We start from the raw sequence: 21,255 nt of genomic DNA on the forward strand, positions 1-21,255 counted from the left end.
TTGTAATCTGATGTCCTTCCTGCTTGCAATTCTTGCAAATGAGAGCGCTGCAGTTGGCCACCACATGGCCAGGTTTCCCGCAGGAACCAAAACCTTCGGCCTGCTTGACATAAATGAGGTAGGCACAGTTTCCCCAGATGGCGAAGCTGGGAGGGAAGGTGGAGGATTACTCCTTTACATTGGCCTTGAGTATGGCCTTCACGTGGCATTTGTTGGTCCAGATTTCGTAGGCATCCATGACCTCAGAGCAATTGCCAACCTTGTCGCCATGCCTGGTGAGGAAGGTGAGCATTTCTACGACCTCGCTACATAAATGCAAGTTATTGTTGTAGCTTACTGTATTTGGTGTGAAATGCACTCCTCCCATTGTATGGTTGCACACATTAGTGTAGCAGTAAATATTAATTGTACATTAGTAATGGGTAACAGTAAGAAGTGAATATTAGTGAATAACATACATTGCCAATGAGTAAATCGGGCAAAGTTGTATAAAGGTGTATACTGAAGTGGGGTAAGTCTATATTAATGTGTGGTGGTGTGTGTTAATGTGCAACGGTGGGCCCTGCTTTGCAAGGACGCCCATTATTGTATGTCTACATTTCCTCGCGCGCTGTATCCTCGGATTCAGTCTCAGTGGCTGCAGTACTCGTCTCTGCCCCCAAGCGGCGCATGACGGGATCGTGTGTGTGCGGCTCTGCGTTTCCTGTTTACACTCTTCACCACAGAACACACTGGAGGCCGGATTTCCTTATGAGGCATCTAATCGGCGCCAGTTGCAGCCGGTGACGAGGTGGCCGAGTGGTTAAGGCGATGGACTGCTAATCCATTGTGCTCTGCACGCGTGGGTTCGAATCCCATCCTCGTCGCACCGCAGCTCTGTGTTGGAGCGAGGTTTTTTTTACGCTGCGCAGTGACCGGACACCATTTGTTGTAGTTATTAATTAATTAGTAATTTATTATTTTTACCATTACGACCTTTATTCAGTGAGCCTCTCAGATATTAATTCCCAAACACCAAGGGCCCAATCTCCCTCCTTTAATCGAGTGATCAGGAGCAAGGTCCCAGACTCACAGTGTGAGTGACCAGGGACAGGGCCCCAGATTGACCATGGGGGTCAGTGTGAGTGACCAGGGACAGGGCCCCTGACTGATGGGGGTCAGTGTGAGTGACCAGGGCCCCTGACTGATGGGGGTCAGTGTGAGTGACCAGGGACAGGGCCCCTGACTGATGGGGGTCAGTGTGAGTGACCAGGGACAGGGCCCCTGACTGATGGGGGTCAGTGTGAGTGACCAGGGACAGGGCCCCTGACTGATGGGGGTCAGTGTGAGTGACCAGTGACAGGGCCCCTGACTGATGGGGGTCAGTGTGAGTGACCAGAGCCCCTGACTGATGGGGGTCAGTGTGAGTGACCAGGGACAGGGTCCCTGACTGATGGGGGTCAGTGTGAGTGACCAGGGCCCCTGACTGATGAGGGTCAGTGTGAGTGACCAGGGACTGGGCCCCTGACTGATGGGGGTCAGTGTGAGTGACCAGGGCCCCTGACTGATGAGGGTCAGTGTGAGTGACGAGGGCCAGGGCCCGTGACTGATGGGGGTCAGTGTGAGTGACCAGGGACAGGGCCCCTGACTGATGGGGGTCAGTGTGAGTGACCAGGGCCAGGGCCCCTGACTGATGGGGGTCAGTGTGACTGACGAGGGCCAGGGTCCCTGACTGATGGGGGTCAGTGTGAGTGACCAGGGCCAGGGCCCCTGACTGATGGGGGTCAGTGTGAGTGACCAGGGACAGGGTCCCTGACTGATGAGGGTAAGTCTGGGTGACATGGGGAACAGCCCCAGACTAATGGGGGTCAGTGTGAGTGGCCAGGGAGACAGTGTGCAGTGACCAGGGACAGGACCCCTGATTGACCAGGGGGTCAGTGGGTAGTGACCAGAGACAGAGTCCCTGGGCGATGAGAGTCAGTGTGAGTGACCAGGGACAGAGCCCCAGATTGACCAGGGGGTCAGTGTGTAGTGACACTGTAGGGCCCCAGATTTACCAAGGGGTCAGTGTGTAGTGACCAGGGACAGGGCCCCAGATTGACCAGGGGGTCAGTGTGTAGTGACCAGGGACAGGGCCCCAGATTGACCAGGGGGTCAGTGTGTAGTGACACTGTAGGGCCCCAGATTGACTAGGGGGTCAGTGTGTAGTGACCAGGGACAGGGCCCCAGATTGACCAGGGGGTCAGTGTGTAGTGACACTGTAGGGCCCCAGATTGACCAGGGAGTCGGTGTGTAGTGACACTGTAGGGCCCCAGATTGACCAGGGGGTCAGTGTGTAGTGACACTGTAGGCCCCAGATTGACCAGGGGGTCAGTGTGTAGTGACCAGGGACAGGGCCCCAGATTGACCAGGGGGTCAGTGTGTAGTGACACTGTAGGGCCCCAGATTGACCAGGGAGTCAGTGTGTAGTGACACTGTAGGGCCCCAGATTGACCAGGGGGTCAGTGTGTAGTGACACTGTAGGCCCCAGATTGACCAGGGGGTCAGTGTGTAGCGACCAGGGACAGGGCCCCAGATTGACCAGGGAGTCAGTGTGTAGTGACACTGTAGGCTCCAGATTGACCAGGGGGTCAGTGTGTAGTGACACTGTAGGCTCCAGATTGACCAGGGGGTCAGTGTGTAGTGACACTGTAGGGCCCCAGATTGACCAGGGGGTCAGTGTGTAGTGACCAGGGACAGGGCCCCAGATTGACCAGGGGGTCAGTGTGTAGTAACACTGTAGGGCCCCAGACCGATGGGGGTCAGTGTGTAGTGACACTATAGGGCCTCTGATTGACCAGGGGGTCAGTGTGTAGTGACACTGTAGGGCCTCTGATTGACCAGGGGGTCAGTGTGTAGTGACCAGGGACAGGGGCCCAGATTGACCAGGGAGTCAGTGTGTAGTGACACTGTAGGCTCCAGATTGACCAGCGGGTCAGTGTGTAGTGACACTGTAGGCTCCAGATTGACCAGGGGGTCAGTGTGTAGTGACACTGTAGGCCCCAGATTGACCAGGGGGTCAGTGTGTAGTGACACTGTAGGGCCCCAGATTGACCAAGGGGTCAGTGTGTAGTGACCAGGGACAGGACCCCAGATTGACCAGGAGGTCAGTGTGTAGTGACACTGTAGGCCCCAGATTGACCAGGGGATCAGTGTGTAGTGACACTGTAGGCCCCAGATTGACCAGGGAGTCAGTGTGTAGTGACACTGTAGGGCCCCAGATTGACCAGGGGGTCAGTGTGTAGTGACACTGTAGGGCCCCAGATTGACCAGGGGGTCAGTGTGTAGTGACCAGGGACAGGGCCCCAGATTGACCAGGGGGTCAGTGTGTAGTGACACTGTAGGGCCCCAGACTGATGGGGGTCGGTGTGTAGTGACACTGTAGGGCCCCAGATTGACCAGGGGGTCAGTGTGTAGTGACACTGTAGGCCCCAGATTGACCAGGGGGTCAGTGTGTAGTGACACTGTAGGCCCCAGATTGACCAGGGAGTCAGTGTGTAGTGACACTGTAGGGCCCCAGACTGATGGGGGTCGGTGTGTAGTGACACTGTAGGGCCCCAGATTGACCAGGGGGTCAGTGTGTAGTGACATTGTAGGGCCCCAGACTGATGGGGGTCGGTGTGTAGTGACACTGTAGGGCCCCAGATTGACCAGGGGGTCAGTGTGTAGTGACACTGTAGGGCCCCAGATTGACCAGGGAGTCAGTGTGTAGTGACACTGTAGGGCCCCAGATTGACCAGGGGGTCAGTGTGTAGTGACACTGTAGGGCCCCAGACTGATGGGGGTCGGTGTGTAGTGACCAGGGACAGGGCCCCAGATTGACCAGGGGGTCAGTGTGTAGTGACACTGTAGGGCCCCAGACTGATGGGGGTCGGTGTGTAGTGACACTGTAGGCCCCAGGTTGACCAGGGAGTCAGTGTGTAGTGACACTGTAGGGCCCCCGACTGATGGGGGTCAGTGTGTAGCAACACTGTAGGGCCCCAGACTGACCAGGGGGTCAGTGTGTAGTGACACTCTAGGGTCCCAGATTGACCAGGGGGTCAGTGTGTAGTGACACTGTAGGGCCCCAGATTGACCAGGGGGTCAGTGTGTAGTGACACTGTAGGGCCCCAGATTGACCAGGGGGTCAGTGTGTAGTGACCAGGGACAGGACCCCAGATTGACCAGGGAGTCAGTGTGTAGTGACACTGTAGGGCCCCACATTGACCAAGGGGTCAGTGTGTAGTGACACTGTAGGGCCCCAGATTGACCAGGAGGTCAGTGTGTAGCAACACTGTAGGGCCCCAGATTGACCAGGGGGTCAGTGTGTAGTGACACTGTAGGGCCCCAGACTGATGGGGGCCAGTGTGTAGTGACACTGTAGGGTCCCAGATTGACCAGGGGGTCAGTGTGTAGTGACACTGTAGGGTCCCAGATTGACCAGGGGGTCAGTGTGTAGTGACACTGTAGGGCCCCAGATTGACCAGGGGGTCAGTGTGTAGTGACACTGTAGGGCCCCAGATTGACCAGGGGGTCAGTGTGTAGTGACACTGTAGGGCCCCAGATTGACCAGGGGGTCAGTGTGTAGTGACACTGTAGGGCCCCAGATTGACCAGGGGTCAGTGTGTAGTGACCAGGGACAGGGCCCCAGATTGACCAGGGAGTCAGTGTGTAGTGACACTGTAGGCCCCAGATTGACCAGGGAGTCAGTGTGTAGTGACACTGTAGGGCCCCAGATTGACCAGGGGGTCAGTGTGTAGTGACCAGGGACAGGGCCCCAGATTGACCAGGGAGTCAGTGTGTAGTGACACTGTAGGCCCCAGATTGACCAGGGAGTCAGTGTGTAGTGACACTGTAGGGCCCCAGATTGACCAGGGGGTCAGTGTGTAGTGACACTGTAGGCCCCAGATTGACCAGGGAGTCAGTGTGTAGTGACACTGTAGGGTCCCAGACTTACCTTTCATTACAATCATACTAAACCCTTTTAGATAGTAAGCGGTTAGCATAAAAGAAAGACAGAATCAAATAGTTGGCTGAATACAGAGACATTTATGATTCTCTCTTCATATTTCCTGACTGTTATTCCAGGCTGTTAATCATTTTCTGTCACTGTTGCCCTCAGAGCTGAGTACATTACCTTGCAGATGGCGAGGACTGGCGGAGCATTAATTGGGCAATGTCCTGCTATGTATCTAATTTCCTTTCCTTTCACTAGCACTTAATAAAATGTCCATCCACCCACTCAGCTTGCTGAAACATGTAGCTTATTGTTGAGGACAGCACAAATGGCCTCAGTGCCTCCCGTACCAAGGTGACTATGTGCAAGTGGACATTGCTGAAGAGCAGGATTGGGCTCAGAGTGACACCCTATGTAGTTGTATGTCCCGGCTACACAGCTTTGCAAATGAAATGCTTCGGATATCTCCAAAGCGTACCAAGGGGATTTGGAAGCCAAGAGGCCGCAGGAAGGATTGGAGGGTTAATACTCTGTCCACCCCATTGTCCCACTTCTGGAGCTGACTCGCTATTTAAGAGAACATAGTTTGAGAAAAGTCAACAGGAAGGGAGGGGAGTGAGAGGGGAATACAGGTCATGTTAGAGGGCACTGGGTGAGGGTCCTGCGTTGAGATTGCCCCATTGGGGTTCCTTGTGAGTATCCAAGGGGATTTGCTGAGAAACCTCTGCCGGTTGGTGAACTGGGTGCTGAGTTTTCAAACCTGCAAGGAGAGTTCTATTCCAGAATGTTTGAACAAGCAGCAGCTTGCTGTGAGTCACAGCTTATAACCAGGGATCGTCATGCGCTCCTGGAGCACACTCCCAAAGCCAGGTGTCGAACGGTAAGTCTCTACCTTACAAGAATACATACACTCAAAAGCAACCAGGTTGTGGCAGTGGTATGGATTGTACAGGGGCAGTGGGGTATGAGGTGTTGTGCGGGGGAACGGGCGGTTCAACTTTCAGGCAGCTGCTTCACAAGGTATCTGTGCTGCAGGTTTTGGGGAGGCTGACAGAGAGCTGGAGTTCTGCTTCAATCATCGCTGAGTGTCAATAGAAGCCGAGTGCTGGGAAGCGCGCCCCTTGTGGCGCCATTTCGCACAGCAATGCAGCGTTCGGTTCTGGAAACAGGAATGTTACTGTACGTCCAGCTAGTACACCTTCACTTTTATCACAATATCAGGGAGGAGAATGACTCCAACTCCAACCTTGCTTTCTACAAATTGGTCTGTGCCAATGGTGTGGGGCGGGGGGGGAGGGTCTTTGGGGCTCGTCTGGATGTAAAGGAATTCCTGAGAGTGTGTTAGTATTTACAAGGGCTCTTTGGGACTGTCAGTAATTACAAGGATTTGTGGTTGTGTCAGTATTTGCAGGGGTTCCCCCCCCCCCCCCCCCCCACTTAAAAAAAAATAAATTTAGAGCAGCCAATTCACTTTTTTCCAATGAAGGGGCCAATCCACCTACCCTGCCTTTCAGGTTGTGGGGGCGAGACCCCTGCAGACACGGGGCGAATGTGCAACTCCACATGGACAGTGACCCTGGGCCGGGATCGAACTGGTGTCCCCAGTGGCGTAGGAAACAGTGCTAAACACTGTGCCACTGTGTCGCCCTGAGTCTGCCACTACTTAATGAATATGCCATTTAACTTTCTTAATTGCCTGATTATACCTGCATGCAAACTTGCTATGTTCCTTATATGAGTACTCCGGTCTCTCTAAACACCAGCATTAAGAGATTTCGGACTTCCAGTGGCAGCCATGGAGAGAGCGGTTGCACATAAGGTGGCTCCTGCCTTGAGGTCGGATTCTTTGGCCCTTTTTGCCTGCTTATGGGGCCCTGGCAGGTAGAAAAAGTGGGAATTTCAAAGGCTAAAGTATTCTCCTTTGGTGGGAATGTTAAAGACTTACCAAACATGGAGTGCGACGAAATATGTGGGGCAGGGGATCTTTGACCCTCCTCCTGAGGTGGATTGGGCGCATAGGTTGCTAAGGAGGAAGCTGAAAGCAGGAGAGCTGTCTTGAGCGATCGTAGTGAGACTGCTTTGGGACTTGGATAAGGTTTTCATAGAATCATAAAATTTACAGTGCAGAAGGAGGCCATTCGGCCCATCGAGTCTGCACCAACCCTTGGAAAGAGCACCCCACTTCAGCCCATGCCTCCACCCTATCCCCGTAACCCAGTAACCCCAGCTAACCTTTCCGGGCACTAAAGGCAATTTATCATGGCCAATCCACCTAACCTGCACATCTTTAGACTGTGGGAGGAAACCGGAGCACCCGGAGGAAACCCACACAGACTCACGGAGGATGTGCAGACTCCGCACAGACAGTGACCCAGCCGGGAATCGAACCTGGGACCCTGGAGCTGTGAAGCATTTATGCTAACCACCATGCTACCGTGCTGCCCATTCTCCCCGTGTCTGCACAGTCTGCACATTCTCCCCGTGTCTGCGTAGGTTTCCTCCGGGTGCTCCGGTCTCCTCCCACAGTCCAAAGATATGCAGGTTAGGTGGATTGGCCAAGCTAAATTGTCCTTGGTGACCAAAAAAAAGATTATTGGGTTACGGAGATAGGGTGGAACTGAGTGATTAAGGGGGTTGGTGTAGACTTGATGGGCTGAATGGCCTCCTTCTGCACTGTATGTTCCTTGGCTACTCAAGGTAAAAACAGTTAGACAGAGCACTTGAGGGGAATCAAAGATATAGTAAAAATAATAATCTTTATTATTGTCATAAGTAGGTTTACATTGCAATTAAGTGACTAGTCGCCACATTCCAGTGCCTGTTCAGGTACACAGAGGGAGAATTCAGAATGTCAATTACCTGACAGCATGTCTTTCGGGACTTGTGGGAGGAAACCGGAGCACCCAGAGGAAACCCACGCAGACACGGGGAGAGGGAAAGTGAGATTAGGGATTGAGTTGGATGATTAGCCATGATCATAATGAATGGTGGAGTAGGCTGAAAGGGCTGAATGGATTCCTTCCTATTTTCAACATTTCCATGTAACCTTGTCCATTTTTAAATAAAACAAATAATTTTATCTAGTAGCCAGGTTGAGTTGACTTAGATATGTATTTTCCTTGGAGAGAGGAGGGCGCTAACATTTCGAGTCTTTAAAGAATCATCCATGGGGCAGCACAGTGGTTAGCACTGCTGCATCACAGCTCCAGGGACCTGGGTTTAATTATGGCCTTGGGTGACTGTGGAGTTTGCACGTTCTCCCCGTGTCTGTGTGGGTTTCCTCCAGGTGCTCCAGTTACCTCCCACAGTGCAAAGATGTGCAGGTTAGGTGGATTGGCCATGCTAAATTGCCCCCAGTATACAAAAGGTTAGGCCGGGTTATGGGGATAGGGTGGAGGCATGGGGATAAGTAGGGTGCTCTTTCCAAGGGCCGGTGCAGGCTTGATGGGCTGAATGGCCTCCTTCTACACTGTAAATTCTATGAAATGTTAGCTCCCTTCTCTCTCCATCGTGCTGCCAGACCCACTGAGATTGCCCAGTATTTTCTCCAGTAATTTGCTTACATTTCCTTTTTGTCTTCTGGCTGTGACACGCCTTCCCTGTTGGAGAATATTAGATTTGATTCATTATCATGTTACCTAGGTATAGTGAAAAGTATTGTTCTGCGTACTGTCCTCACAGGTCGTTCCATACATGAAAAAACATAGGACATACATGAATACACATAGGGTGCGATACTTCGGCCACGCTGCGCCAGAAAAGCAGCTCGCCGCGGCACAGCTTGGCCGTTGAAAGCCAGGAGACCCCGCGCCCGGATCTACCCGGCTCTCAATGCCTCACGAGATTCAATGCAATCTCGCAAGATGTTGCAAGGTCATTTTTTTTTAGCAAATCTGCATATTAGAGTGAGGCAGTAAGCCTAATGTGCAGATTCCTGAGGTACCTGAGGCTTTAGGATTCAATCCCTTCGGTTCAGGGACCTCGGGTGAGAGCTGTTTGGTACTGTTCCCCACAAACGGGGTCCAGATGGAACGGCACTTGTGGAGGCCTCCAAGGAGATTGGAGGCCCCTAGCTGCTTGCCCTTTGGTCAGGGTGGTGCCCTGGCATTGCTGGTGCCACCTGGGTATCCTGGCAGTGCCAGCCTGGCACCACCTAGTGCAAATGTACCTAGGTGGCACTGCCAGCTGACAGGGCACTGCCAGGTTGGCAGTGCCAAGCTGGTATTTTCTGTGTGCACGTGATTGAGCCAGGGTTGCCCAGTGTGGCTGTTTAGGGGGATGTGGTGGAGGGATGGTGGAGGGGTGGTAGGGGAGACCCTCCCATATTGTGTTCGGGCAGGGAATGGGGGAGTTTGTGGATTCTTTTGGGGGCCTCGGAGATCGGCGCTCTCTCACTACAACGGGGAGTTCTGGCGAGCGGAGTTCCCCATTGGCCTTGGCCGTGCGTTCCTGTTCAGGCCCCTTATTCAAAGGGAGTTGCGTTGAATAGTCATGTGTTTCTCGGCACTGCGAATGCCGGGAAACGTGCGGCCAAACACGCTCACTCACTCAGGGACTTTATTCCCTTTTGGGAAGATTGTGCCCGTAGAAACAGGCATCAGAGTGTAGTATTACTCAATAAAGAAGATGTGTGAAAAGATCAGTTCTGTTCATAAAAGGGGAGAAGCTTTTTATGAACCTGTTGAACCTGTTAGTGCATGTTCTCAGACTTTTGTATCTCCTGCCCTGGAAGAGAGAATAACCCGGGTGGGAGGCGTCTTTGACTTTTTGCTTTCCCGAGGCAGCGGGAGGTGTAGACGGAGTCAATGGATGGGTGGTGGGTTTGTGTGATGAACTGGGCTGTGTTCATGACTCTGTTGTTTCTTACGGTCTTAGGCCAAGCAGTTGCCATACCCCAGGCTGTGATGCAACCAGATAGGATGCTTTCTATGGTACATCTGTAAAGGTTGGTCAGAGTCAATGCAAGAGACATGCCAAATTGTCTTAGTTTCCTGAAGAAGTATAGGCGCTGCTGTGCTTTCTTGGTCATAGAATTTACAGTGCAGAAGGAGGCCATTCGGCCCATCGAGTCTGCACCGGCTCTTGGAAAGAGTACCATACCCAAGTTCAATACCTCCACCCTATCCCAATAACCCAGTAACCCCACCCAACGCTAAGGGCAATTTTGGACACTAAGGGCAATTTATCATGGCCAACCCACCTAACCTGCACATCTTTGGACTGTGGGAGGAAACCGGAGCACCCGGAGGAAACCCACGCACACACGGGGAGGATGTGCAGACTCCGCACAGACAGTGACCCAAGCCGGAATCGAACCTGGGACCCTGGAGCTGTGAAGCCATTGTGCTATCCACAATGCTACCGTGCTGCCGTCTAGCTACGTTGTTGTGGGTGGAGCAGGACCAGATTGTTGAATGTATACACACCTAGGAATTTGAAGTTGTCAACCATCTCCACCTCGGCTCCATTGATGCAAACAGGGGCATGTACGACATATCGCTTTCTGAAGTCAATGACCAGCTCTTTAGTTTTGCTGGCATTGAGGGATCGATTGTTGTCGTTACACAACTCCACGAGGTTCTCAATCTCCCTCCTGTATTCTGACTCATCGTTCTTTGAGATCCAACCCACTACGGTTGTGTCATCAGCAAACTTGTAGATGGCGTTGGAGCCAAATTATACCCAGTCGTGTGTGTATAGAGAGTATAGTAGGGGGCTAAGTACGCAGCCGTGTAGAGCAGTGTTTTTCAAACTTTTTTTCCCGAGACCCACTTTTGCCAACAGGCCAACCTTCGTGACCCACGGCAGCCGACCTTCGAAATCCACGTCCTGTTCGCTTCCCCAGTTTTCCCTGAGTCTAGGTCATGATTGGGACACGAAAGCTCACTTTCCCCAGACAAGGGAGAGAAAGAAAATCATCTAGTTTTCCTGTTCTTAATCACTATCTAGCAGCCCCTGGTGCGTTGAACTTCTGTCAACATTGAGTGAGGACAGGATAATTGAGCTAACGGACCCCCAGAATGCGAAGAACCTGAATTTAAAACAGACAATACTGGAAATATTCAGCAGATCAGATATCACTTGATGGCTGTGATAGAAAGCTAGCGATCTGAAAAGTTTAGCTATTTTTTTTTATCACTGAACTTGGTAACGCTGCTCAAAGCTAAAATGAAGGGCACGAGACAGTAAAGGCATACCCTTATACTTTCTCAGCTGTATGGGGCGAGATTCTCCCATCGGGAGACTAGTGCTGACGCCGGAGTGAAAACCGGAGTGTTTCACTCCGGCATCGGAGGCCGTTCCTCGCCCCCTATTCTCCCATCCTCGGGGGGCTAGGAGCGGCGGCGCGTCATTTACGCGCGCCGGGCCTTGGCGCCGCGTAAATTACGCGGCCGGTGCCACGTAAATGATGTCACCCGCGCATGCGCAGGTTGGCCGGCGCCAACCCGCGCATGCGCGGTTGCTGTCCTCCCCGCAGGCGCCCCGCTAGAAATGTCGGAGTGATCTTGCGGCGCGGCGGAGGAAAGGAGTGCCTCCTTCAGAGAGGCCGGCCCGCCGATCGGTGGGCACCGATCGTGGGCCAGACCCCTTTTGAGCCCCCCCCCCCCAGCGTTCCCACGCTGTTCACGACGGCAGCAACCAGGTGTTGACAGCGCCGGCAGGAACATGTCGTATTGGGCAGGCCGCTCGGCCCATTTTTTTTTTTTTCTTTTAGAACAGTACAGCACAGAACAGGCCCTTCGGCCCTCGATGTTGTGCCGAGCAATGATCACCCCACTCAAACCCACGCAACCCGTATCCCAACAATCCCCCCATTAACCTTACACTACGGGCAATTTAGCATGGCCAATCCACCTAACCCGCACATCTTTGGACTGTGGGAGGAAACCGGAGCACCCGGAGGAAACCCACGCACACACGGGGAGGACGTGCAGACTCCACACAGACAGTGACCCAGCCGGGAATCGAACCTGGGACCCTGGAGCTGTGAAGCATTGATGCTAACCACCATGCTACCGTGAGGCCCCGAAGAATTTGGGCCGGAGAATCGCCGCTCGCTTGTTACAAACGGCGAGCGGTGATTCTCCGAGCGGCCAGCCGTAAATCTCGGCACGCCGGTTTGGGGGGGTGGGGTGGGAGAATCGCGTGCGGGTTCCGGGGCAGCGTGTTGGGACTCGCCCAGCGCCCCTGCGATTCTCCCACCCGGCGTTGGAGAATTGCGCCCATGGTGTCTTCCATATTCCAAGTGTTGAAACCGCTGAGAGTTATATTCGCTGGCTGAGTTGTGCGATTGAATACATCTGCCTTCACAGACATGTGAACTCAGCACAAATGGGCAGGCATTTAATTAAAATAGAGAGAGACAGGGATGACAGTTTTTGTGGTCAGTGGTGTGAAGGGATTTAAAACAAGTGCAGAATCACAAAACAGTCTGAGTCCCATTTGCAGATCTTTCTAAACAGTTCCAATGGTCAATCGTATTCAGCATTTAGAACAAAATTTTGGATAGGACCGTATAAATTTGCCTCCATGTGCAATTTCACACATCGCTCATTTAGTCAGAATTGGTGACTCCATAGACAAATAAATCTGTTAACTACATATTTATGATCTTGCCAATCCTGCCCTTCAGTACAGAAGTTGCCTCCCGTGCTTTTATGATTTGGTCGGTTAATCAAATGCACTTTAAACACCCTTCACTGATCAGCGTCCGGCTTTATCACATCTCCAGACAGAAATGCTGAGCACAAATTAGGGAAGGATTTTAAGCTGTGAAGCCCCGTTCTGTTCTCACCAACAGTGGATGATACACGGTCACTTTCCCTGAGTTGCATTCACTCTAGCATGATTTTCCTGATAAATGTACGTCTATCAGCTCCTATGTCCCCGAAACCAATACAGTGCACGGAACTTCTTTAAAATAATTAAAGGGGCAAAATTGATAAACATGCATCTGGTGCAATAAGCTAGAATTCCTAACTGTCAAATCTGTCCTCATTGTAATTGTTTAAGGAGAGGATTGAAATGAGGTTTTAGGTAGGATTTTCCCTGCAGGTTTCTGAATGCTGTTGTGGAGAAACTCTGCATTCCCGGCTAATAGGCGTAACGAGCAGCAATTCGATCCTGCCTCCGCCACCCTTCTGACAACCCCTTTGAAAACCCCTGTTGTAGAGCCCTGGTATTGAGGATTATCGTGGAGGGGGTGTTGTTGTTTATACTTACTGATTGTAGTCTATGGGTCAGCACGGTAGCATAGTGGTTAGCACAGTTGCTTCACAGCTCCAGGATACCAAGTTCAATTCCCCACTGGGTCACTGTCTGTGCGGAGTCTGCACGTTCTCCCAATGTCTGCGTGGGTTTCCTCCGGGTGCTCCGGTTTCCTCCCACAGTCCAAAGATGTGCAGGTCAGGTGGATTGGCTTTGCTAAATTGCCCTTAGTGCCCAACAAAGGTTAGGTGGGGTTACAGGGATAGGGTGGAGGTGTGGAGATAGGGTGGAGGTATGGGCTTAGGAGGGTGCTCTTTCCAAGGGCAGGTGCAGACTCGATAGACCGAATGGCCTCTTTCTGCATTGTAAATTATATGATTCTATGAATATCGAGGATCTGGTTGCAGAGGGCGGAGAGGTTTTGGAGTTTTGTTGTCAGCTTGGCTGGGATTTTGGTGTTGAAGGAGGAGCTGTACTCAATGAATAGGAGTCTGACGTCGGAGTCCTTGTTGTCGAGATGCTCTAGAGCTACGTGTAGGGCCACGGTGGCGGTATGTGAATTGCAGCGGATCAAGGAATTCTGGGAATATGGAGTTGATGTGTCTCATGAATAACCACTTGAAGCACTTCATAATGATAGATATTAAGGCCACCAGACAGTAGTCATTGAGGCATGTTGCTTGGTTCTTCTTTGGCACCGGTATGATGGTGGTCTTCTTGAAGCAAGCGGGAACCTCAGAAAGGAATAGGGGGAGGTTGAAGATGTTCGCAAACACACCCACCAGTTGGTCCGCGTAGGATTTGAGTGCATGACCAGGGACTGCCTTGCTTTCTGAGGGTTCACTTTCAAGAAGGCTGATCTGACTTCGGAAGCTGTGATGGTAGGTATGGGTGTGTCCGAGGCTGCTGTGGCAGTTTGATGGTTTCCTGCTGGAAATGAGCACAGATGCATTGAGTTCATCAGGCAGGGGGTGCGCTGCTGCCGGAGATACTGCTCGGCTTCACTTTGTAGCCCATTATGGTGTTTAAGCCTTGCCTTGCCACAACTGTCGAACATCTGTGTCGCAGGTCTGTGACTCCAGCTTAGTCTGTTATTGTCTCTTGGCAACCCTGATGGCTTTGCGGACGTCGTGCCTGGATTTCTTGTATAGGTCAGGGTTGCCTGTCTTGAACGCCTTAGGCATGACCTTCAGTAGGGTGTGAATCTCTCAATTAAACCATGTTTTCCGGTTGGGGAACGTACATAGTACCTTCTTTGGCACGCAATCTTCTACACTCTTACTGATGAAGTCTGTGATGGTGGTGGCATACTCTATTAGATTGGCCCTGAGTTCTTAAATTTGGACCAGATTGTTGGTGATGTGCACACCTAGGAATTTGAAGCTGTCAATCATCTCCACCTCGACTCCACTGACTCCAAGCAGTCACATAGTAGCTCTTCTGTTGCCTCGGACCAGCATTGCACTACCTTCTTAACTGGATTCTCCTGCTTGTGTGCCGGGAGAAGGAGCAGTGTTTTATGGTCCGATTTTCCGAAGTGCAGTCGGGGGATGGATCGGTAGGTGCCCTTGATGTTTGTGTAGCAGTGGTCAAGGATGTTGCCGCCCCTGGTGTGGCGGGAAATGTGTTGGTGGAATTTTGGCAGTACACTCTTGAGGCCGGCCTGGTTGAAGTCCATGGCCACGATGAGGAAGGCCTCTGGGTATTCTGTTTCACTATTATTTATAGCGGTGTACAATTCATCAAGCGCCTTCTCGGCTTCTGCCTGGGGTGGGATGTAGACCACCGTGATGATGGCAGAAGTGAACTCCCGCGGCTCTTCATAGTCAGGTATTCCAGGTCCGGGGAGCAGTAGTTCACCAGGGTCACCACAGCCAAGCACCAGAAGGAGTTGATGAGAAGGCAGAGCCCCTCCACTCTTTGCTTTGCCCGATGATGCCATGCAGACCGTCCGGTGTATTGGGAAGCATCAGGTTGTATGGCACAGTCCGGACAGGGATAAGCCAAGTTTCCATGAAATAAATTCCATTTCATTTCATTATTTTTTAATGTGATCTTAGGGAAGGAAGAATAGGAAGTGCTGAATTTTACAGGCACTCTCTCATTCATACAGGCACATCGGACACACACCCAGCAGGGTGGTTCCCTGCTACGTTTTATGGTTTAGCGATTTAAGCTCAGGACAAGGCCCAGTCCTGAGTTTTGGGAAAGCCTATTAGTGTTCTGACTTCCTTCTGTTTGGGAGTGGGGTGACCGAGTATAGTCAAAAAGATCTGGGGGGTTTTACCGGGTGGTTAGCACTCGGGGGTGAGTGATGGTTAAGCTGCTCTGGGCGATCCGCAGGGGAACACTGGACATCTCATCCTGTGGGTGCCGGACCCTGGAATCAAAGGGCTGATCTGCTCTCCTCCAGCTTAGCTCCTACTTGTTCACTTGGGTAACCTGGGGGTTCAGTTCAGACCTGGGAACTGTGGATTTGGCTGAGGAGTCACTGAGTGAGGTGTTCAAAGGGACCTTGGCCTCTTCAGAGAATTCCGGTTCAGAGTTTGGCTCCAGCACAGGTCCAACTCGGGAATTCCACCTCCTGTTGTTAGCTGCTTTGTGTTGGCACAGCAACTTGGGCCAGTCTTTCTGGACCAGGATGACAGGAAGATGGCCTTCTGGCAGAGCACTCTCCTGCCTTCATATCAGATATGGTTATAGTACCGTAGCCTGGTGGGGGGAAGTTATGGATCATTAATGGGTGGCTAACTCTGTCCCATCCTCTTGCAATTCTGCATAATGGCAGGGGAGCTTGGGGCCCAATCTGGTTGCACTCTCTCTGCTGACAGTTGGCTGATAGGTTCGGTGTCTTTTGGGACACTACTGCCCTCTGGGGGATAGTCAGCTCTTGCTGTACCTGCAGATGGCTTATCAACTGGGTGAGGCAACACCCCATTCTTTCTGGGTCAATTTGGAACCTTTCTGCTCCATATTTAAATTTGGCATAAAGTGGTCAGTGAAATCAATCACTGGCTTCTGGCCAGGTCCTTTGGCTTTGGAGGGGGTGCCTTCCTAACTAGTGGGGCCTCACGGTAGCATGGTGGTTAGCATCAATGCTTCACAGCTCCAGGGTCCCAGGTTCGATTCCCGGCTGGGTCACTGTCTGTGTGGAGTCTGCACGTCCTCCCCGTGTGTGCGTGGGTTTCCTCCGGGTGCTCCGGTTTCCTCCCACACTCCAAAGATGTGCGGGTTAGGTGGATTGGCCATGCTAAATTGCCCGTAGTGTAAGGTTAATGGGGGGGATTGTTGGGTTACGGGTTACGTGGGTTTAAGTAGGGTGATCATTGCTCGGTACAACATCGAGGGCCGAAGGGCCTGTTCTGTGCTGTACTGTTCTATGTTCTATGTTCTAACATGTTCCTTGTCCTTTGGAACACCACTACCCTCAAGTGAAGGTGTAGCTCCAACTACCCTCTGTGGTGACATTTTGACTAGGGGAGGTATCCCCCTCCTATCTGCTCAGGAGTTGTCTCTATTTAATACTGGAAGGAAAGTTTCTGCCAACCATACTGCAGACAAGTCCTTAACCTTTTCCTTTCCAGGCTTAATAACCTGCCTTCTTTCAGGCTCTCTGGCCATGTGGGTCACCTTCCTCACTATAGCTTTCCTGGCTTTAGGAGTTCTGTGGTCCCTACTGTGGTAGACACCACTAGTGTTATATTGTATGTATTATGGCACTGCCCGTATATTACAGGTACGACAGTAAATCCCAGCTTGCTGGCTCCGCCCAGCAGGCGCTGTATAAAAGTGTATGCTCTCTTGCGCTGCTCCCATTCTGGTTCCAGGTGCAGGAGGCACAACACCTTGTGCAATAAAGCCTCGATTGTTTCACCATTCTCGTCTCGTGGTAATTGACGGTACATCACCTACTTAATGGTCCCTACCATCTGCTGCCCTTGTCCTGTTGGGTAATGGAGGTTGTGGATTTGGAAGGTGTTGTCGAAGGAGCCTTGCCAATTTGCTGTAGTGTATCTTGTACGTGGCACACACTGCTGCTAATGGGAATCAGTGGCAGACAGAATGAATGTTTAAGGTGCCATATGGAGGGTGAGACAAGCGGGCTAAATGTGCTTGCTGTGGGGCATTGTTTCCATTTGGTTAAATTGCGACCAGAATCAGGGGTAGGACTGAGCGTCACAGTGCAAGAAAGGGAATGAGCAGAAATTCACAGTGCAAAAAGGATTGGCAAAGGGCTGAGGATCACAGTGCCAAACAGGGTTAGGGGAAAGGTTGAAGGTCATAGTGCAGTAGAGGGTTTTTGGAAAGGCCGAGTATCACAGGGCTGAACATGGAGGAGACTGAAGACTATCAGACAGGACAGGATGAGCAGTCTGGAGCAAAGAGTGAGACTTAAGGATATAGATCAAACCATTATTACACAAAACCCGACCTCTGGGGCCCAGCTCTGAATGGAGCCTGCTGGTAACCTTTCCCAGGTGTACCAGTGGAGGGTGTGCCAGTCATACTCCCTCAACAATGTCCAATCTACCTGTACAGGATACAGAAACACAGTCAGTGTGAGTCACTTGACTTGCCTTTTGTTGAAGTTTATTTGGCTGGTGTATGAGCCAGCAGGAAGTGGGTTGGATCTTTCTTGACTTTCTCTAAGAGTTCAGACTGTGAAGATGAGTCACTTGTCCCTAATGGAAGGGAGATGTTTACAGACACTAATCCTAATCCAGTGCACCGCCTGATATAATAAATGCACTTTATAAATACACAGAAAATGAGCCCTTCATTGAGTGAATGCGTAGGAAGCCACATGCTGGTTGATATAACTGTGGGTGGCATCGTGGTTGGCCATCATAAGTGGATTGTCCAGTAGTCTTCAGGAATTAAAGATAAAGGTCCTGCTGCGAAAGAAGAACCAGGAGAAAGATGACACTGTCATTAAAAGAAATTGGGTGCTTATAATTTTCATTGTCTTTGAACACTTTCATTCATTAATCAAAACACAATATTGGAGACATTGTAACAGGTATCATGTCAGGCCTAATTAACCTGATGTAATTTTTTGAAATTGTGAATGCGGGAAATGTCTGTGGACATTATATTGGTTTCCAGAGGCATCTAATAAAATTCGTCCTTGGAGACTATTCATTCAAATTGAAACCCGTGGGGCTAGATTCTCCGTTCCTCAGACTAAGTGTTGATGTCAGGGCAGGATTTGTGGACTTTCAAGACAGCAAAACTGGTGCCGAACTTGGACCGATTCAGCGACTGTAGAGGGGCTAGCACTGGTGACACGTGGAACACAATTGAATGCGGCCGCCCGGTCTTGGCGAGGGTTTTCAATGAGGCAAGGGACAGAGGGACCCTGCCGCCGACAATGTCACAAGCCACTATATCACTGATATTGAAGCGGGGTAAAGACCCGGAGGCGTGCGGATCCTACAGGCCAATCTCCCTGATTAATGTAGACACCAAGCTCCTGGCAAAGGTACTGGCGGTTAGAATGGAGGACTGCGTACCGGAGGTGATTGGGGAGGATCAAACTGGGTTCATGAAAGGTAGGCAGCTGGCAGCCAACCTGAGAAGATTACTTAATGTGATAATGATGCCCCCAGTGGGTAGGGAGGTGGAGGTAGTGGTGGCAATGGACGCCGAGAAGGCCTTTGACCAGGTGGAGTGGGACTATCTGTGGGAGGTGCTCGGACGGTTTGGGTTCGGGGAGGGATTGGTGGATTGGATCAAATTATTATATCAGGCCCCGAGGGTCAGCGTCAGGACCAACAGAGAAGTGTCGGTGTACTTTAGGTTGTACCGAGGGACCAGACAGGGCTGCCCGCTCTCCCCGCTGCTGTTTGCGCTGGCCATAGAGCCGCTGGCGATTGCGCTGAGAGCCGCAGAGGGATGAAAGGGGATGGTGAGGGGCGGGGTTGAACATAGGGTCTCTCTTTATGCAGACGACCTGCTCCTGTACGTGTCGGACCCAGTGGCCGGGATGGGAAGTATACTGGGAATGCTGAGGAAGTTCGGCCAGTTCTCAGGATACAAATTAAATACGGTCAAGAGTGAAATGTTTGTGGTCCAGGCAAGGGGCCAGGAGAACAGATTGAGAGGGCTACCGTTTAGGCTGGTTGAGGAAAATTTCCGGTATTTGGGAATCCAGGTGGCACGAGACTGGGGCAGGCTGCATAAGTTAAATTTGGCCAGGGTGGTGGAGCAAATGAAGGGAGAGTTTCGGAGATGGGATGCACTCCCGCTGTCGTTGGCAGGGAGGGTGCAGACTGTAAAGATGACAATCCTCCCTCGATTTCTGTTTATTTTTCAGTGCCTCCGATCTTTATCCCACAGTCCTTCTTCAAAAGAGTTAATGGGATGATCATGAGCTTTGTCTGGGCGGGAAAATCCCCGCGGGTGAAGGCGGCGATGTTGGAGAGGAACCGCAGCGAGGGAGGGCTGGCTTTGCCAAGTCTGACTAATTATTACTGGGCGGCCAACATCGCTATGATAAGGAAGTGGATGGTGGGTACGGGGTCTATTTGGGAGCGGGTGGAGGCGGCTTCGTGCAGGGGCTCCAGCTTGGCAGCCCTGGTCACGGCTCCTCTACCGCTGCCGTCGGCCAAGTACACCACCAGCCCGTTAGTGGTGGCGACCCTGCGGATATGGGGCCAGTGGAGGAGGCATGTAGGGGAGATGGGGGCGTCTGTCTGGGCGCCAATCTGCGACAACCATCGGTTTGCCCCCGGGAGTATGGATGGGGGGTTCCGAGTATGGCGGCGGGCGGGGGCGGGAAGTGTGGGTGATATGTTCCTGGAAGGGAGCTTTGCGAGTTTGAGGAGCTTGGAGGAGAAATTTGGGTTGGTAAGGGGAAATGACTTTAGATACCTACAGTTGCGGGACTTTGTTCGTAGACAGGTCCCATCTTTCCCACGCCTCCCGCCAATGGGGATCCTAGACAGAATAGTCTCTAGGAGGGAAGAAGGGGAGGGTAGAGTCTCGGGTATTTATAAGGTGCTCATGAGGGAGGAAGGGTCCCAGACAGAGGAACTGAAACTTAAATGGGAGGAGGAGCTAGGCGGGGAAATGGAGGATGGGCTGTGGGCAGAGGCCCTGAGTAGGGTAAATTCGACCGCGACATGTGCTAGGCTCGGGCTGATCCAATTTAAGGTCGTTCACCGGGCCCATATGACAGTGGCTCGGATGAGCAAATTCTTCGGGATAGAGGACAAATACGCTAGGTGCGCGGGAGGACCAGCGAACCACGTTCACATGTTTTGGGCATGCCCTAAGTTGAGGGGGTACTGGGAGGGTTTTGCGGGGGTCATGTCCCGGGTGCTAAAAACAAGGGTGGTGATGAGTCCAGGGGTGGCAATTTTTGGGGTTTCGGAAGACCCGGGGGTCCAGGGGGAGAAAGAGGCCGATGTTTTGGCCTTTGCCTCCCTGATAGCCCGGCGACGAATACTATTGGCGTGGAGGGACTCAAAGCCCCCGAAGACTGAGTGGTGGCTTGCGAACATGTCGAGTTTCCTGGGTATGGAAAAAATTAAGTTCGCCTTGAGGGGATCTGTACAGGGGTTCGCCAGGAGGTGGCAACCATTTATTGACTTCTTTGCGGGAGAGTGAGCGTCAGCGTGAGTGAGGGGGGGAGGGGGGGTAGAGTAGAGTAGGAGGGAAAATATGGCGGGTAGTACCGGTGGGAGAGGAGCGGGCTTGTGCAATATGTTACGATGGAAGTATTGAAAGTACGTGGATGTTTGCACATTTTTGCCTTTTTTGCTTTCTTTCTGATGATGTCTGTAACTGTTTGTAAAGCCAAAAACTACCTCAATAAAATTGTTTATTTAAAAAAAACAATTGAATGCGGCCGAAGAATCCCGCCCATAGTCTTAAAAATAGAGTCAGATCTTCAAGGAGTGAAATTAGGGAACACTTCAGCAGCACGGTAGCATTGTGGATAGCACAATCGCTTCACAGCTCCAGGGTCCCAGGTTCGATTCCGGCTTGGGTCGCTGTCTGTGCGGAGTCTGCACATCCTCCCCGTGTGTGCGTGGGTTTCCTCCGGGTGCTCCGGTTTCCTCCCACAGTCCAAAGATGTGCAGGTTAGG

The 21,255-nt window shown here is 51.8% G+C and overlaps 1 protein-coding gene and 1 non-coding gene across 2 annotated transcripts in view; both read left to right on the forward strand.

Annotated features, from left to right (window-relative positions):
• The first annotated feature begins 784 nt into the window (after positions 1–784).
• trnas-gcu lies at positions 785–866 on the forward strand. The gene has a single exon. It is a non-coding gene; the product is annotated as a tRNA-Ser (tRNA).
• Positions 867–5,585: 4,719 nt separating this feature from the next.
• The window catches only part of LOC119956003 (serine/threonine-protein kinase PAK 4-like), a 118,945-nt gene continuing 103,275 nt past the window's right edge, over positions 5,586–21,255 (forward strand). Inside the window, exon 1 of the mRNA XM_038782677.1 lies at positions 5,586–5,834. The gene's annotated coding sequence lies outside the window, so the exon portion shown is untranslated. The remainder of the gene's footprint in view (positions 5,835–21,255) is intronic.

Source organism: Scyliorhinus canicula, chromosome 2 (genome assembly GCF_902713615.1).
Source record: "Scyliorhinus canicula chromosome 2, sScyCan1.1, whole genome shotgun sequence".
In the NCBI taxonomy this organism is placed as follows: domain Eukaryota; kingdom Metazoa; phylum Chordata; class Chondrichthyes; order Carcharhiniformes; family Scyliorhinidae; genus Scyliorhinus; species Scyliorhinus canicula.